Raw genomic sequence first — 17,988 nt, 5'->3', positions numbered from 1 at the left:
CATTGACCAGGTTTGCTAAGAAATAATGTTAACACTCTGTGGGTAGTTAGATTGAGGATCTCTAAAGTCCTTCGGTCCTTACAACCGTAATGGTTTGTATCTGTGATTTATCATAAGCCTTAAACCTTTAGTCAAGAAAAATAGACTTGTATTTAATGTTTCTTATGGTTGATAAATGGTAAGTTAATATGATTTTAGTAACTATTGTTCTGTGGTCTTAGTATAGGACATATTAGCCTTATTGAGAACCAAGTATTTATTTCTAATTAATAACTATTATTTGTTGAATGCTTATATATGCCAGATGTTTGCATAGCACCTATGAGTAGACATGATATTGCTTTTGATGTATAGGACTTAAATAAAAGGGCCAACTGTGTACAAGTACATAGTAGGGTTAATAGTCAAAACTGGGTGCTTGACCAATTTGCCAGGCTGACGACTCTTAAATTTTTTCTGGGACCCTGATTTCCTGGAGCTTACAACATGTTGGGCTTTGCATACATAGTCTTCAGGAGTCACTATTGTTGTCCATTTATTATGGGTCTTTTTCAGGGTTTGATTCCTTTAAACTTCAATAGGACCAATATAAATACCTGCCCTTGAAAAGCAAACATCAATGAGAAACATATAAAACCCTTTAGTGGGCTCTCAGGAATTTTCCTAAGTGAATCAGAGGAAGCTGAGACACAGACATCTAGCTGACCATTAGCACACACTTTGAAAAGACTCACAGATGTGACGCTTTATGAAGTAGATTTGCATTCGTTAAAGGTCGCTCTCCGCCGAGTATTTGCACTTATGTCTGAGATAGAAGAAGGCCGCTCTGCTTCATTCCTCCAATTTGTCTGTTCCATGATCAATATCAGAGTCTAGACTAAGACAACTACAGAATCTTACTGCTGCTTAATTTCCCATAAGATCAACTGGACTTCCTGAAACATCTGGGGTGGGCAGCAGAGGGAAATGCACGGTAGTGACAAATATCTTTATGCCACATTAAGATGCACAATTAACAGAGCTGAGTGCTTCCTGTTATTTTTAATGCTATTCTACTGGGATCTCCAAGCAAATGTTTATGTCTTATTTACCAAATAAAGGAAATGCTGCAAGAGTGAGTCACAGAGCCCTGCATTTGAGGAAAAGTCAATGATGCACTTGGCATTTCACCCTCTGGCAATGGTCTAGAAGCGTCCCGCTCCTGCCAGCCTTCCTAGGTCTGGTATAGCCTCTTGTCCTCCATCTGAAGACTCTGTTCAGACCCAGCCTGGAGCACCGAAGTCATCTTCCTTCCAGGGGCGTGAAAGTCCCCAGGTCAGTCCCTCTAGGGATATAGAACACTATGTTCCTCTTGCTGCGAATCCCACCCTAGCTTCTTTCATCAGGCCCAGTTATGGGGCCTCTGCCTTGCCTGATACCGTTCTCTAATATATGCCTCGGTTTTAGGCACTTAGTTCTCTTCTTTTTCCTGTGTCTGAATCTTTGTGTCTTTGAAGACTAGATCCTGGAGGCCTCACATCTAGCTGCATAGGGCTATTTCTTCCATTTAACAAGAAATATTGAATGCCTATATGACCTAAGGTGCTGGAAACATAGTGATGAACAAGACATTTTCTGATCTCAGGGAGCTTATAATCTAATGGAAGGGAACAAATTAAAAATATAGATTAAATAAGGATAAACTAAATGGTTATGATAGGCCTCTTTTAAGGGAATAGAGTTTAATAGACACCTGATAAGCCAAGGGTACAAATGTGCCAATGATAGCAAGTTTTCAAGGTGAAAGACAATGTGAAAACAAAATGAATGAGGAAGTCTATGCTTGATGTGTTTGAGAAAATACATAAGGCCATTGTGGCATAAATAGAGGCAGAATGAGGCATGAGATGCAGCCTGATTCGGTAAGTCTTGGGTAAATCTAATTCCTCTTATACGTTGACCTATAAGCCTCTGTGAAGTCTGCACCCTTTACTGTTTTATGACCTCTAAAAATAACCTTGATTATAAGATTAGCCTCATCGGGGTCTGGCAAGTTTTTTTTCCCCTCCATCTACACCCAATAGTCTGCTCTCAGCATGGCATCCATTTATTAAGACTGAGTTGATTAAAACTCCCTGGGTTTTGCCCAAGGTCACACAACTGGGAAACAGGACAGGCCACTTGCAAATTCAGTTAGAGTTTCAATCCCAGCTCCATTATTTTCAACGTTACTAGAGTAACTACTTTACCTTTGTTAGTATGAAATAGAGATGTATCATTGGCAGCTGAGAAGAGTGAGTTAAAATATGCTAAGTAACTGTAACGGGTCCTTGCATATAGATGGTACTTGGATGTTCACTATAATTAATAATATATCAGATGTATCTGTTGGTTCAGTTGACTATTTGACATCTACACTTGGGCACATATCTTAAACTCAACTTACTATCTCCTCTCTCTTCTTATATCTACTCTTTATTCAATATCATCTATCTCAAAAATTGGTACCACCATCCATTCAATTGTCAAGAGTGACTCAACCCTCTCCCTCAATTCCCATACCTAGTCAGTCACTAAGCTCGCATATGTCATCTAGAGTGAATGGTTCATCCTGGTTTGTGCAAAACTGTACCAATTTTAACACTGACAGTTCCCTGTCCTTTCTATGTCTAACTGCTAAACATTTCTCAAATAATTTTTCTTTTCCCCAATCCTAAGCCAATCTACTATTTTTCTCTCATCTGGATACTGCCATAACTTTCCAACTGGTCTCAGCATCTCCTACTTTCAGCATCTCCATTTGACAATCTACCATGGCCAGATTAATCCTTTAAATGACAAAAATCTGATTCTATCATTCACTTCACATAAAATACTAGAAAGGCTTCCCATTGCCCTTATGATAAAACCCTAGATCCTTAGGTGGTTCATACTTCTCTACCTGGTCTGGGTCCCATCTGCCTTTCAAAACTCTACCTTACCACCAACATGTCTTCTTGCCTTCACCCTAAATACTATACTCCAGACACCCTCGACTCCTTTTCTTTCTCTGAATTAACTAAGTTGTTAAGGTTCTCTGTACTTTCCCATATGCTGCCAGCCATTCTGAGTTCAGCCTTCTGTTCATCTAGTTAACTTTAAATTCCTACTCAAACAGCCCTTTCTTGGTGGAATAGTTTCAGAATCTCTAGGTTAGTTTCCATAAATTATCTTATTATATCATTTTAAAGCAGCCTATATCTTTCAACAACAGTTTTAGTTACATCTTGAGTAACTTCTTCTCTGGCTAAATTTTCAAACCCATGAGGTTGAGCATCATAAGTATCCTCAATGGTATCTTCAGCCCCTAGCAGTGCCTGGTGTACGGTAAACATTCAACTAATTGTTCTTAAATGAATAGATGAGTGAATTAGTAGAATTGCTGACAGGACTATTGTTTATGTTTTGCCAGTTGTGTATTACTCAACTCCAGGAGCTGCCCTCCATCTTGTAGTCACTGTTGAATTGTATGCTTTTTATGACACTTATATGGCAAGTAAGTACCTTGAGGAAGGAGTCCTATACCCACAATGCATAGGCTAAATTAGGCTATTGTAACAAACAACTCCTACATTTCTGTGGCTTAACCAAAAGTTTATTTCCTGCTCATCTACAATAAATTGCAGGTCCAGAGTGACTCTCCAAAGTAGCAGTCCTCCATTCTTTGTGATCCTAGGATGGTTTGATTTTTGCTGCTGCCATTTGATGCTCCCATAATATTGAGTCACACAAAGCATATCCTGGAGGGTCTTATGTTAAAATTTAATTAGGGTGACATGGAGGAGACACAGAGATCTTTTCTTCAGCACCATAAGCCAGAGTGATCACATGGCCCTGCCCAATGATAAGTGGGGTGGGAAGGTGTAATCCTTCCAGTGTTCACAGAAAGAGGGGGAAACTGGGAATGAATGAACACTCAGTATCTCTAACATAGGTATTTTAATATAAATTGTACAAATTTGCTCTTTGGGCTAGTGCTCTGAAGACTTAAGCCACTGCTATGACTACATGATAATTTTCTTGGGGTCAGGAAAGACATCTGAACCTGGGATGGGTATGTGGGGGGACATGGCATTCTAGGCAATGGGTACCCATGGGGATATCAAAGTTGGGGGAAGCCTTAAAGGGAATAAGTAACATTTTACCAGGTGGCAGCAGGCTAGAGCTTTGTAGAAGGCTGGTCTGGGGGTTTTCTATAGTAAGTGAAGGCATGGTATATTTGGCGAAAAGATCACTGGACTTGGTATCATTGAACTGGGATCAAATGTTTAGCTCCACTGACTGGCTGTAGGCCTTAGTTACTGAATAACCTTGAGCTTTTTCCACATCTGTAAAAAAAGGAATCTTATACCTGCCCTCTCAGCTTTCACAGGCTCATTTGGTGAATCACAAGATGAAGTGTTTTCATAAAGAGCGGACTCTTTGTTATAGTAAGTTGAATAGATGTGAAAGCACTATGTAAACTTTAAAATACTATATAAAAATATAATGCAGCATTATTACAAAAGTTATTAAGGAAAATGAAAATGAATACAGAGCACAAGAGAGGATTATAGTGTTTCCCTGTTGAGTATTCACCTGAGTGTATCTCCCTTGATTTGTATTCCTGGAAGGAAGAATGTGAAGGCCTGTGTGTTTAAGACATATTGGCTCCATTCTGCATTTGCATATTATGGATTGCCCCAAACATGCATTGAGTGAAAATCTTTGTGAAAAAAATGGTGCTGTTGTAGCAGAATACACCATGGTCGCTTTTATCACCCTTTCTTAGGTTCAACCTTTTAGCCTTGAGCTAGGAGGGAAAAAAAAAAAAGAGTAAATATTTCAAGTAAATGACTTAAAATGCCATATTAAAAAAAATGTAATGTCTGGACCTTGTTTAGTCCTGAGATGCATAAACCAACTGTAAAATGATGTCTTCTAGATAATTAGAGAAATCTGAATATAGACTGTGTATAAGGTGAAATTAAGTGATTGCTGTTGGTTCTATTAGGTACATTACTGTCATGGTGTTAGGGAAACTATATAAACAAAACATGACCTTATCATTCAGAAATTCATACTGAAGCATTTACACATGAAATGACATGGCATCTGGGATTTCCTTCAAACTAATCCAGCAAGCAAACAAATAAACAAACAAAATTAGGACAGACACTGAGAGGTGAGAGGTAATGTTGGCAGACTTATGATTATTATTGAAGTTGAGGGATGGATGCAAGGAAATTTGTTGAAGTTCTTTTTTTTTTTTAAAGAAACTTGCTATATTAAAAGAACTTCAAAAATTTCCATGTAAGAGGATGGAGTCATTCCTGGGGAAGTAGAAGAGCTTCTAGAAAACCTTTGTGAACAATGAATATTTCCAGAAAATTATCATAAGCAACTTATGCCAAGAAGGGGATTGATGTATGCCACTCTGGAACCCAATCCTTTTGTATGACTAAGAGATAAAATCCAAACATGTGATCACAGCAGAAGTGATGTATTAGAAAAATACAGTTGGTTCTAATTCTTAGAAGTGATGAGAAACAGACAATCGGCCCTTAATCACTAAAAATAATCTGAAAGTCAAGCTTTGCTCTCTTTCTCTCCTATGCTGGCCCCTATGAATGATGCTTGAATGTTTTGTCATGTTGTAGGTCTGTTTATTTAAATATGTGTGAGTATGCGCATTTGTATGATTGACCCACAAATATCCCTGTGTCAGGGGATGCAGACAAATGGTTCATCCAAAGCTGTACAGAAATCTAAAGGTTCTAGCAATGGCAAACAGCTGGAAAAGATATTAGTGATAATCACCTGACTCATTCATTTATTGGTTCATTTATTTTTTTGAACCAAATTTGAGTGTTTATATACAGTGCCTGGCACTGTACTAGGCACTGGGACTCAAATGGTGAATTCCTCATGGAGTTCATAATTTAATGAACCAGGGGCTGTAAGTCTTGTCATAAATGAAGAAATGGAGGACCAAAAAAGGCAAATGATGACGCTGTGTGCGTGTGTGTGTGTCTGAAATTACACACTGGGAAAAAACAGATATTCACACCACAACCACAAAAAAACAAAAACAAAAACAAAACTATTATGATCTATACATGCACGCGGTCTTATAACCAGGCTAAGTTACTTTTCCATTCCGTAGATGTGTCAGCCAATTTGATGTCCCCACATCTACTCCTCTGCCTGACTTGGCTTCCCTCTTTCCTAGTCAAGAAGGCTAACTCCTCTTCCTTCTTCAGAACCTAGAGTACATGTCACCATCACTCAACCTTGCTGGGATGTTCCTGCCCTGCTACACAGAAATCACACAGTGTGCTCTCACAGCACTCTGTTCAGACATGTGACGTAACACTTGAGACCTGGGTGGGCATTTTGTTGTTACGCGTCTGGCTTCCCTGGGGAACTCTGAAACTCTCGAGGCAGGGTCTCTATCTCATGCAACATTGTAACAGCAGTGCTTAAAACAGTGCCTGATTCATAGTAGATGATCAACAGGTGTATATTAAATAAATGAATGTATGAATTAATGAATCATGTTAAATAAATGAATGGATTAAAAAATATCAGATGAGCCTCTTTGCCATAAAGGGTTAGGCTCCCAAGAGCAGCAAAGGGGCATTCTTTCAGCCAAAGTCATAAGGTTTCCAAGTTGGAGGAGGTCTTAAAGGTCAGCCACTTCCAGCCCATATTTTAGCTTTGGAGTACATGTTATGATGGACTGGGCTTTCCTGGTTGGCAGAATGAATTGCCTTGCTATGCTTTGATTACTCTAATGATTCTGTGTTAATAGATTCCAGAGAAAATAGGAGAGCCAGTAGGTATGAGAGGGAGGAGCAGGGAATAGCAGAGGCAAAGTTAAACATTTACAAAGGGGCTTATCTGCCTCGAGAAAATGCTCACATACTGTCCTAATGACCTACCTATTTAACACTGCAGGCCCCTCCCCAGATTCCTAATTCCCTTACCCTGCTTTACTCTTTAAGTTTTTCCATGGCACTTATAAACTTCTAACATAATACAACTCATTTACTGATCATGCCCGTCGTTTAGTACCATCTACCTCCCGATTTGGTATTCCTTTCTCCACACACACTTACCTCTCACAGGTTTATTATATTCATAGCAAGTACTCAGTTTTTGGAGGCCGTATAGCATAATGCTTCAGAGAGGTGCTTATCAAGCCATCTGCGGTGAAGGACTTGTTACATTTCCACTCCATCATGGATCTAGGTGGGATCGTGCTGTGCATAAGTAGCATGCAGCCTGCACCATACTCACTGTGTCGGTTCACCACCACCAGAACTGCTCTTTATCCTGTTCATTCAGATGAATCTGTTGATCACTCTTAGATGCCAGGCTAAGAGCAAATTGCTCTAGTTTACATAGTGCTTACTCTCAATGTCCATATTTATCTCATCTCTCGCTGGTAACAGGTCATGGACAGGCACCAGTCTCCTGACTATAGTTTAAGGAGCAATGAACTTCAGAGTCCATTGCCTGGGTCTGAATTCTAGCTCTACAGCAGAATAAAGCATTGTGATTTTGTATGTGATTTCTTAGCCTTTCTGGGTCTCAGTTTCCTCCTCTGCAAAATGGGGATAATTGTAGTGGTCCCCATAGAGGGTTATTGTAAAGATGACACAAGTTCATACATGTAAACAGCTGAGAACAGTGCCTGACACAGAGTCAGGATTCAATAAACATCAGCTCTTATTGTTACTCCTTGACCTTTTCTCAATCAGCAACACTCCCTCATTCATAGACAAGAGTCATGCTGGGAGTACAGGTGAAGGGGGCTGTTTGTGGGAACTTGGGAAGCTGGACGCGTATTTAGGGACTCTTTCCCTCTAAGCAGCAGTGGGCTTCATTTAGTGCCTCCAGCAGGAGAAGGAAAGAGGATGCATATGGCTGAAGATAAAAGAGATATTTTTCTTGGCCTAGAGGTTCCTAGTGATTTTTTCCATTTTGCAATAAAGTTTTCACTTCTGGGTAAAACTCAGCTTCTCCTAGAAGAGGTGAGAATGTACGATGAGAGCTGTATCATTTTCTGGAAAGTTTTGCACTCCTTGATGAAGTTTGCTTTCAGCCTAACTTCATGGTCCTTGCCTGCTTCGAGCCAGCACCTCCTCGGGGAGACCCTGTTTTGACTTGTCAGTAACACTCTGAGAGGTGGTCTTGTAGAAGTGTCCCAGGACAGTACTTCTCCAACCTTGATAAACATTTATTTGTTGAATGGATTTGTGTATATAAGCCCAGCCCACTTTCTAAAGAATATTTAATAAACACACCACTTTCACATATGCACATTTAGAAAAGATAAAAGAGACCAGTCAATTAATTAATGAGGAGAAAATAGATTCTGTTTACTAAGCTGCTTTGCTTAATTTAGCTAATATTTGAGGGATGACTGGACTGAAACTATGTATACATACCACAAACTCTTGCATAACACATACTATATTCTAGGCACCATACTAAGGTTTTTATATGATTTAACTAATTTAACCCTCTTAAAAGCCACATCTAGTTACCAAGATTATCTCTATTTAGAGATGAAAGAACTGGGATGCAAATAGGTTCAGTGATTTCCCAAGGTCATACAATTAGTGAGTGACAGAGCTGGGATTGGAACTCAACCTGTCTGGCTTAACACCCTTGTCCTTAACCACCATGCCACACAGGATGGTTAAAACTCTGTTTTAAAGAAAAGCATATCAGCAGAAGTGTAACTATTTCACTGTCAGGTAAAAAGAGGTTGCTGTTTGGTACCTATGATGTGTGAATATGGGAGAGTTACTTCCTGTCTCTGGACCTTAGTGTACCAATTTTGTAAGTGGGGGCGATTTGATAAGACAGTTCCTTGGGAGGGAGTCTTCTAGTCATCACCCACTAGGTTTTTCTGCCTCTGATCACTACCACCACTTCTTTATCAGGGGCTGTGCTTGGTTTCTCTATCTCTCCTTCTCCTTAGCACCTTCTACCTTTCCTGGTTGCCCCTATTTATTGCCCCAATTCGGCTGCAACTGGCCAGAAGGAATTTTCTGAGTTGTTTCTGCATGAAAGACAATAATCTACCAGGCACAGTCCTGGGAGATCAAAAAGCATTAAGGATTCACAAATGGAGCATAATTGAGGGCCATCTACCTCTTCGGTCGCACAAACCCTCCAGTTCTCCTCCTCGTCTTCTTCCTCTCCCCTCAACCAAAACAGATGTCAAGGGGAAGTCCAGAAACAGAGAATGATGGACAGATGACTTAAAAATAAACCCTAAATTATAGGATCCTTCAAAAAACTGAGATTCTGTTTGATTCACTGATACATTCCCAGTGCTCAGCATAGTACCTGCTACATCCTAAGAACTCAGTATTTGTAGTATAAGGAAGGTTACCTAGATCCACTTCTATCCAATGCATAATCCCACCTTTATAATTACTGTCTATATCTGTAAAGCTATGCAGAGTTTAAAAGCCCCATTCATGTCCATTATTTCATATATTTGCAATTATCCCACATAATTCTTCCTGGGCTCTAGTGCACCAAACTCTGTTCATATCCATTTTTTTTTTTTTAGAGGACTTCCCTTTGCAACAGCAAAAACGTCTTTCCCCCACACCCCTCCAATTCTGCTCTCCAGAAGTTGGTCAGGGATTCAATTCAAGAAACTTCTTTTCTGAGAGCCTAGTGGGTATCAGGCAGTCTTCCTAGGCACTACAAAGCAAAGGAGAACAGAATAGCCAACAGCCTCAGCAGGTAGCAATGACTTGTAGGGCAGGGAAGGGAGGACACCATATGATTTTCTTTTTTCCTTAGTCAACACAGCACTCAGACTGCAGAAATAGATGTGACTCACATGGGGCGTGACCACACAGCGGAGAGGAATCCACAAGATGGTCTGTCTTGGTATCAATAGTAGGAGAGAAGGAACCTTGGCTACTTCCTATGGCACAAACCAGAAATAAATATTTTGGTTCATTCAGGAAAATATTGGTCATGTCCTCCTTTCCACTAACAATGGCTGACAGTGGATAATGGTGCATGCTGTAGGTGAGCACGAAGATTTCTAGTTCATTACTTTATATGATTAGTCATGGGAACTTAATCATTAAAAGCCTTGCTTTAGAAGGACTTGCCTGCCTTTCAGTGTTTGAAGCTGTGGTTCATTAGAAGTATGAGTTAGATAATCTCTAAGAACCCCTTTTTTAAGCCAGTGATTTGGATTGGCCACCAACTTCAGTAGGCAGCTGCAGGCTTAACTTACTCTGTTCCTTCTTGGAATAAAGAGAGTGGGTATAGCAGTATTGTGTGGTGGCATGAAGTCATGTAGACACTCATGCTGAACCAAGGCCCTGAAAAGGTGGGGTGGGCATTACTTCTTTTTTAAAGAATCATCTAAGTTCTTCATGGTTGAATCAACTTGGTGGAGAAGAGGTCTGTATTTCTCCAAGTGAATTGCTCTGTCATAATGGACGTTCAACTATGAAAAAGTAATTCCTTTTTACTTTTACAAGGATCCACTTTTACAAGGGATATTTCCTTGTGTGGTATTGCTAATGAATAAAGGAAGAAACATTTTCTGATGCCTTCTTCATGAACCAGAGGCCATATGGGTATAAGCTTACCTAGTGTTTAAAATTCTTTTGTGAATGATGAGATGGGTGTTCAAACAGACTATGTAACTTACCCTAGGGCCAAGTAGCTAGCGCTATGAGATGCGGTCAGAGTTTGAATCCTAGGATTATTAGGCAGTTTCATCACAGCACCCTGCATCTCCAATACCTCCACATGATAGAGTTTGCATCTCTCTTTTTCTTGTAAAGATAGTTAGCTAAATAAAGACAATGGACACCAAGAGAGAATAGAGATGAAAAGAAGGGAAGTAGATGTCCTGTTCTTCTGTCTTTCTACCCAGCGAAGAACCAGCTTTGGAACCAAATTACAATCTGTCTTCTCAGCAACTAAACCTGGGGAAGTGAGCCCACCAACCCAAACCCTGTGAACCTCTGCCTCTTCCATCTTTTGCCGTTCTCATCCTCAGTCATCATAAAAATACGGTCCCTTGGTACTGCGCCCTTAGTCTTTCCAGTCTCTCTTGTTCCATCTCATTCACTCTCTCTGTCACCTCTAATCCATTCACTCTCTATTGACTGCAGTCTGAGTTTACTTTCTCCATGTTTTTGTTAGAAATGCTCTCAGTAGAGTATTAATAATCATCCCCTTTATTTTTTTTTAACCAAATATAATAGGTTTTTCAATCCTTAGCTTGCCAGACTTCTTTTCTTTTCTGCATTTCAACCATTGGTCATTATTTGCAAAAGTTTCTGTTCTCCAAATTCTTCAAATGTCTTAGACTTTCTTTCTGGATTCCCATTCCCTTGTCCATTTGTTAATTGTTGGCATTTCTCAATGCTCCACCTGGGCTTATAGCTTCAGGGGTGACCTACAGGTAGAGACACCTTCTTCCTCATTTCTAGATAGCACAGCCTGTGACACATCTCCGTCTGGGTGTCCTTTGGTCATTCAAACTCAGTATATCCAAAGCAGAACATAGCCTCCTACCCTCTGGTATTTTCTTTCTCAATAAGTGATAGCACTATTCACATGCATTCCTAAGCAATTAGCCTGATAATCAATAAAGTAATTCTTGCCTTCTTTCCCCAATTGCCTGCTCAAATCCAATGTCAAATCCAAAATGTTACTTTCTAAATCTTTCTTGAATCTCTCCCTTCTTCTCTCTCCCCACTACTCTTGTCTCAGCTATAGAATTGTTACTCTTTGGCCTCGACAATGGTAGCAGCCTCTTGACTGGACTCTCAGTTTACACTTTCTCTTCCTTCCTATTCTTACCACGAACACCAGTGTGACTCATCTGAAATTAAAAGCTAGCTTTCCTATTAAATTTTTCAGTGACTTCCCGTTTTATTATTACAGGTCAAATGTTCAGCTCCTTTGCATGGTACATAACACCCTATGTCATCTGTCACGCGTGACTTGACCCTTGCAGCATTTGGAAAAGTGTTTGGCACATGGGAAACTTTCAGTTATGCTGGTTTCTTTGGTGGTGATGAAGCTGGAGGTAACCACGGCCCAGTACTTCTCCCCACTGCCTTAGCTGCACTCCTGTCATTCGTTCTCCAGCAACTGCCTGTGGCTTACACTTTCTCAAAAAAATATGTCAACATTTTGCTTCTGTCCTTTTGACCCACACGGGCCCTGGCGCCTGATATGTTTTGCCCCCTGAACTGCTTTCCCTCTGGTTAAATTATCTTCCTTTCTTTCTCTTTCAGGTGTTACTTCTACCTGGAAACCTCCTCCTGAAGACTCCTGGTCGGGAGAGAGTCTTTTCTTCCTCCGTACTTTCCTCACCCCTTGTGAATACTGTGTGTTATGGCTGCCTATTTAGCTAAGTTTGTCTGCCCACTAGTTGGCGGGCTTAAGGACCGAGATGTTCTTGTTCAGTGAATCATCCCAGGCGTTGGCGTAGTGTCTGTCACTAAACACCTGTGAAACGAATGAGCAGCAGAATGGAAAATCCAAGGATGAGGATACAGACTGGAAAAGTGCCAGGACTCTGGAAAGAAGAGGCAAAGGTCAGCCTCAGACCTCCCTGCAGGTACACAAAGGCCTGGTTTTGTGTTTTGAAACCATTCTACCATCTTCTGGTTTTGTGTCCTTGGTGTCTGCTTCAAGGACATGCTTTATTGAAACCTGCTTTATTCAAGCTTCATTTTTTAGTTTGGGTTTTATCGGGAATCAGCTATCTTTAGGAGATACATTCTAAAAAGTCTTTAGGCACAAACACCTGAATAGAAATAAGAATTAAAGGTATTGAAAGCTGGTTTTGATGGACGTGAGATGGATACTGTGAAACCTGTAGTCCCCCGGGGAGGGGTGTGGGTGAAGGGGCTCCCTGTAAGGGAGTGAACCGTTTTCTTCCACTCCATGGCCAATGCAAAACTGCATTCTTCACCATTTCAGGGAGGATTGGCCTTGACACTGCCTAGCTCTTAAATTACCCTCAAGTTGAGGGGAGATAGCAAATCTCTAGGCGTGATTAAGAACCTTTTAAAAGGGCAAAGTTCAGAGGGAACAAAAACTTCCTGCACAAAAGCATAAACAGTTACAGTTCTTCGGCCTTCTTTATTCCCGATTGGTAATCAGCAACTTGCCCAAGGATAGAAGGTGTGATATTTGTGCACATGCTAATCAAACTGTTCCAAAAGTCAGACTCACACAAGACTTATCCTTCCACAAAGTAAACACTAGCTGCTGTTATTGTTTATCACCTCAACTATAAAGAGCTCTAAGTCAAGTACTATTGATCCAAGTAGAAGAGATAAAACCTGAAGGACGCAGTGTGCGTTGTTCTTTTGCTTGCGGCCACTTCCGTCTCTCCAGTTTCACATTTCACAGGATCATAAAATGCACCACGCGGTGGTCCACGTGAACACAGCTGCCACCAACCCTGCCAGTTACAACAGCGTCTGAGAAGCTGAGGGTGACGAGTGGGTACAGTATTGGCACTGTAAAAAGAGCACAGGCAATGGAGCCAGAAAGGTCTATTTCTGCAAATATTACTAGAGTTCTATTGCCTCTTTTACACTCTGGTTCCTGTCTACTGCCAAGATCTTCATATATTTTGAAGTTTTTACTTAGGTGCATACAAATTTAGGATTGTTATTTCTTCTTGTTGAACTGAATCTTTTATCATTTTTTTTTTTTAAGTTCCTCATGATACTTCTTGCCTTCAAGTCAATTCTCTCTCTCTGAGACTCATATGGCCACATCACTCTCTTTTGGTATGGCATTCTTGGGGTACAGTTTTTCCTGTCTTTTGACTTCCAACTTCTAACTTCGTCTTAATTCTAAGAGTGTTTCATTAGCAACATATCACTGGATTTTTAAAAATCGAGGCGGACAGGTTTTGTTATTGAACTGTAAATGAATCATCCATTTACATTTAACATAATTACTAGTAAATTGGGGCTTCTGTTTACATCTTCATATTTGTTTTCTACTGGTCCTACCTTTTTGTCCTTCATTCATCTTTTCCTACCTTCCTCTGGATTCATCATGTCATATAAAAAATGACTGCATTTTATCTCCACTATTTTTTGGAGGAATTACCTCTAGCCCTCAGAATTTCTCTCTTTAGCCTCCTACCTCAGAAAGCATCAAAATACAGCAAACGTCTTGAGAGGAAAGCCTGTTGGATGCTTGATGCAGGTTCCTGTTTCTACAGGGACTTTGTATACTAAGTATCTCAAGACTACAGTCTTAGGTTTCAAACTTTCCCAGTGCTCAGCTCAGGGGCCCAGGGCTCCTCCAGGTCCCAATATGCTCTATGAGCCCATGTGAATGTCAAACTTCTGCAGGTTTCTCTTTCCCCCACTGGTGGCCACTGACCCAGGTCAAGTTCAATCCTTAGCATATGTCCAGAATTGGTAAACAGCCTCAGGGAAGGAAATTATGGGCAATCTCGGCTCACCTGAGAAAGACTTCTCTCTGTAGTTCCAGCTCAGAGAATGATCTTTGCTCCCTCAGATTGCTAATGCACTTAAAATTATGATTTTGGGGGTAACATCATTTTTATATTTTTTTCTAGTCAGTTTAGTAGGAACAATGGCCTACTACTACCTTCCTAGAAATGGAAGTCCCCTTTATCATTATAATTACACATCTGAGATGCAGAGGCATATGTAAGCAGGCAGGGCTGGATTCAGAGTGCTTGGTGTGGATTCCTGTTCTGCCATGCAGGCTTCACTGGGCCTTGGGAAAGTCATTTAACCACTGGGCCTCTATTTCTTCTCTTCTAAGTGAAAATAATGGTGGAACTCATCCCAGAGGGTCATTATGAGGATCTGCATAATGAGTGGTGTAATATTTCACATGATGCTTTGTACATAATAAGTGATCACATTGTTAGTTATTATTAGATTGTATTGATTGTATTAGTTAGGAGCCCAGAAATCACTGATTTTAAATCAGATACTGCTTAGGAATGGTGTGGCTTTGGATGACTTATTTCATTTCTTTGTGGCTCCTTTGCATCATTGTGAAACATTGGACTAGTAATAATATCTCATAAGGGCTTAATTTCTAATTTTGTAGAGGCTCAGGTTTGAATCATGGGAGTTGTGAGCCAGGAACATCAATCATTGAGATCACAGTGGTTCTCAGATGCTGGTTTCCAAAGCAGTGTTGTTCATGACCAACACCCATGTCACGGGTCTAAAGCTTAGCTAAGGTCTCAGATAAATTTGTACCCGAACTGCATGAATAGCATTCAGGGCATTGTTCTCATGTTCATCACATGAGAAAAGACTTCAAACAATGGTGTTCCAGAGTAAGCTGAGTATTCTAGTTCTACCTTAAGTGATAGTATTGAATATAGATGCTCAATTTTCAAATTAGCATAAAAAAATTATATACTCTTTAATCCTATCATCTATCAAAGCATGCTGGGAGTTTTCTATATTTTCAAATAATTTTATTAGTTTACCAACTGTATTTTGAGAAACACTGTCTTTTATTCTAAGATTATGTTCTTTCAACTTTTCTTCTTAATTACTACAGTGATTGCTTTCTGAAATGATGTTGGATTGTTGTGTTGGCTTATTTGAGATGATTTTATTTAGCTACAATAAAATCCTTTTGAATTTAGGATAGTCTCTCAGTTAAACAAACCAACAAACAAAACTTTACTCAGCTATAAAATCCAGGAGTCTGAGAACCACTCACTTGGGTTTATCATAATTCAGACTCTTCCCAATCTTTGTTTTTCTTTTCTCAACTTCAGATATGTTGTAACACTTGCCAAATATCTACAAGTCATGGATATATCAATTTTTCATTTGTACTCACTGCATTTTATGAGGGAAATTATGTGTGAGTGGTACTCATAGTTTCAGGAATTTTCATAAATCAGAGCTATATTAAACTTGAGTTCCAAGGATTCATTTCTGAACTTTTAAATATCAGCTCTCACATCGTCAACATTCTAAATCTTTTTAACAAATGGGAGAAACTGAGGCACAGAAGTTTTGAACAATTTGCTTCAACTTGCATGATCAGTGTTGGAGTCTGATAAAGCAGCCAGTTCCATGAATACCTAATGTTTTCCAGGCAAATATAGTCCCCTTTCTGTTTTCCACGCAGGGCAAATATAAAGGAAGATAATAAATCTCCTCCCCTCCGGCACACGTGTCCTCTCCCCAGAAACTCTGTCACAAGGCTGCGCAGTTCCTTATTGACTCCTGAATCCAAATCATGGTCCTGTTCCATCTCTTGGCCTGGAGGAGACCAGCCACTCTCCTGCCTTTCTGGAGGCTGCCAATCAAAGGTCCGGCTTCTAGCACCTAGTTCTCACTGATGGTTCCAGGAGGTGCACACAGGACGTTCTGTCAGGCTTGCCCTGCATCTCAATGGCCTTCTATTTTTTTCTGTCATCAGCAGAGACTGTTCATCTGGTTCTCACATACTTTGTGGTTTTTCTCCTGTAGAACTTGGAGCCATGGTAATAAAGTCAGTTTTCAAGGAAGCGGTGGATTGAATGTGACTCTTTCAAAAGCTTAGAATCACAGCACTTACTTGTCTCTTGATGTTGACAGCTGCGTTTTTCTGGAAGGACTCTATGGCTTCCATGTGTTTTATTTATGTGGGCCTCACACGATGATACAGTTCTGATCATTGGAAGTCAACTACCCCACACTAGGTCCTAGAGGGTCCCCTTCTCAGCACTGTATGAATTTAGAATCATTAATTTTCAAACAGGAGTGTCAACATTTATTTAGGTCGATTCCTTGTCTTTGAGGCAGTAACCTATTATTAACACCGTCTGGTTGACGAGCCAAGTGAGGTAGACCAAGATAAACTTTTCTCAAAAGATCCAAATAAGTGGTGGGAAGAAAGGAAGGGATGCTCTCTTGTTTTCACATATTTTAACCATGAACCCTTTTCACAAAGAAAATTTTATGTGGAAACCCAATTTTCAAACCCATTAAAGCAATTGGCATGCCACCATTTCAGAAGTTCTAAGAAATTACATCTATTTTTACTACCAATAAATGAAAAAAATCTTCAGGCTGTTTTGATGAAATAAATATGTGGATTTGCAGATATGAGATGACAATTATTTCATACTAGCATCAGTGCTCAATTTGCATTTGTCTTTGTGCCATCAAGTAAGCCTCTACGTACATGGGAACATAGATGCAAAAGTTATAGGAAGAAGGGGCTGCCTGGCAATCACTGTACATTCTTTGGTTAAATCGACTAAGAAGTTTCAAGAGCACTGGGTTTTATTCTAAGTAGAATCACTAATAATGTCTAGCTCCTGCCCATATTATTTATTACAAATACAATAATTAGAGGACCCAAAACATATAAATAAAAATACAATAAAAGTGTGATGCTCTGTTGTTTCATGCAATGCACACACTTTTTACAGGACCACCTACAGTATTCTGTGTTGAAAGCATTCTCTGCATACATTGAACCCTGCCTGACATTTAGTTGAATGCAGTCTGTGTGTGTTCATTTGTGCCACTTTATGCAACCAGATGTGTACAGGCTTGAATTTCAAGAAAAAGGAACTTCAAGTAAAAACTTTCTAAATAATGCCATAATTCCACAAAGTTTAACGATATGCACAGAGATGGGATAGAAGCTTTAAGTTGTTAACAAAAACTGGTTAATGTAGCCCAAGATAACACATTAGAGGGGCTCTGAGATTTTAAAATTTAAGGAACATGTTTGAGTGTGCTTTTGTTAAAAATAGTATACATGTTATGGATATTTGAGTTAGATATTGTGAAACTTCTGGAAAACCCCAGGGAATTTTCTTGCTATACTCTATGGTCTATATCTCTCTCCATGTTCTAGTGTTGACTGTCCCCCCTTCCATATCTACTGTACTATCTTCTCTGTATCTTCAGCATAGTAAGCTCTTTGTCACCTGAAGGCCTTTGC

The 17,988-nt window shown here is 39.9% G+C and overlaps 1 long non-coding RNA gene across 1 annotated transcript in view; it reads left to right on the top strand.

Moving 5' to 3' along the window:
• LOC118915107 (uncharacterized) overlaps positions 1 to 16,558 on the top strand; it is a 63,620-nt gene extending 47,062 nt beyond the window's left edge. The window contains exons 2-4 of the long non-coding RNA XR_005025937.2: positions 1,101 to 1,314; positions 4,391 to 4,448; positions 12,306 to 16,558. This is a non-coding gene — a long non-coding RNA (uncharacterized LOC118915107). The remainder of the gene's footprint in view (positions 1 to 1,100; positions 1,315 to 4,390; positions 4,449 to 12,305) is intronic.
• Positions 16,559 to 17,988: the final 1,430 nt, after the last annotated feature.

This window comes from Manis pentadactyla, chromosome 3, assembly GCF_030020395.1.
Source record: "Manis pentadactyla isolate mManPen7 chromosome 3, mManPen7.hap1, whole genome shotgun sequence".
NCBI classification, from domain to species: Eukaryota; Metazoa; Chordata; class Mammalia; order Pholidota; family Manidae; genus Manis; species Manis pentadactyla.
The sequence above is the reverse complement of the archived record's forward strand: the minus strand, read 5'-3'. Positions and strand labels throughout refer to the sequence as shown.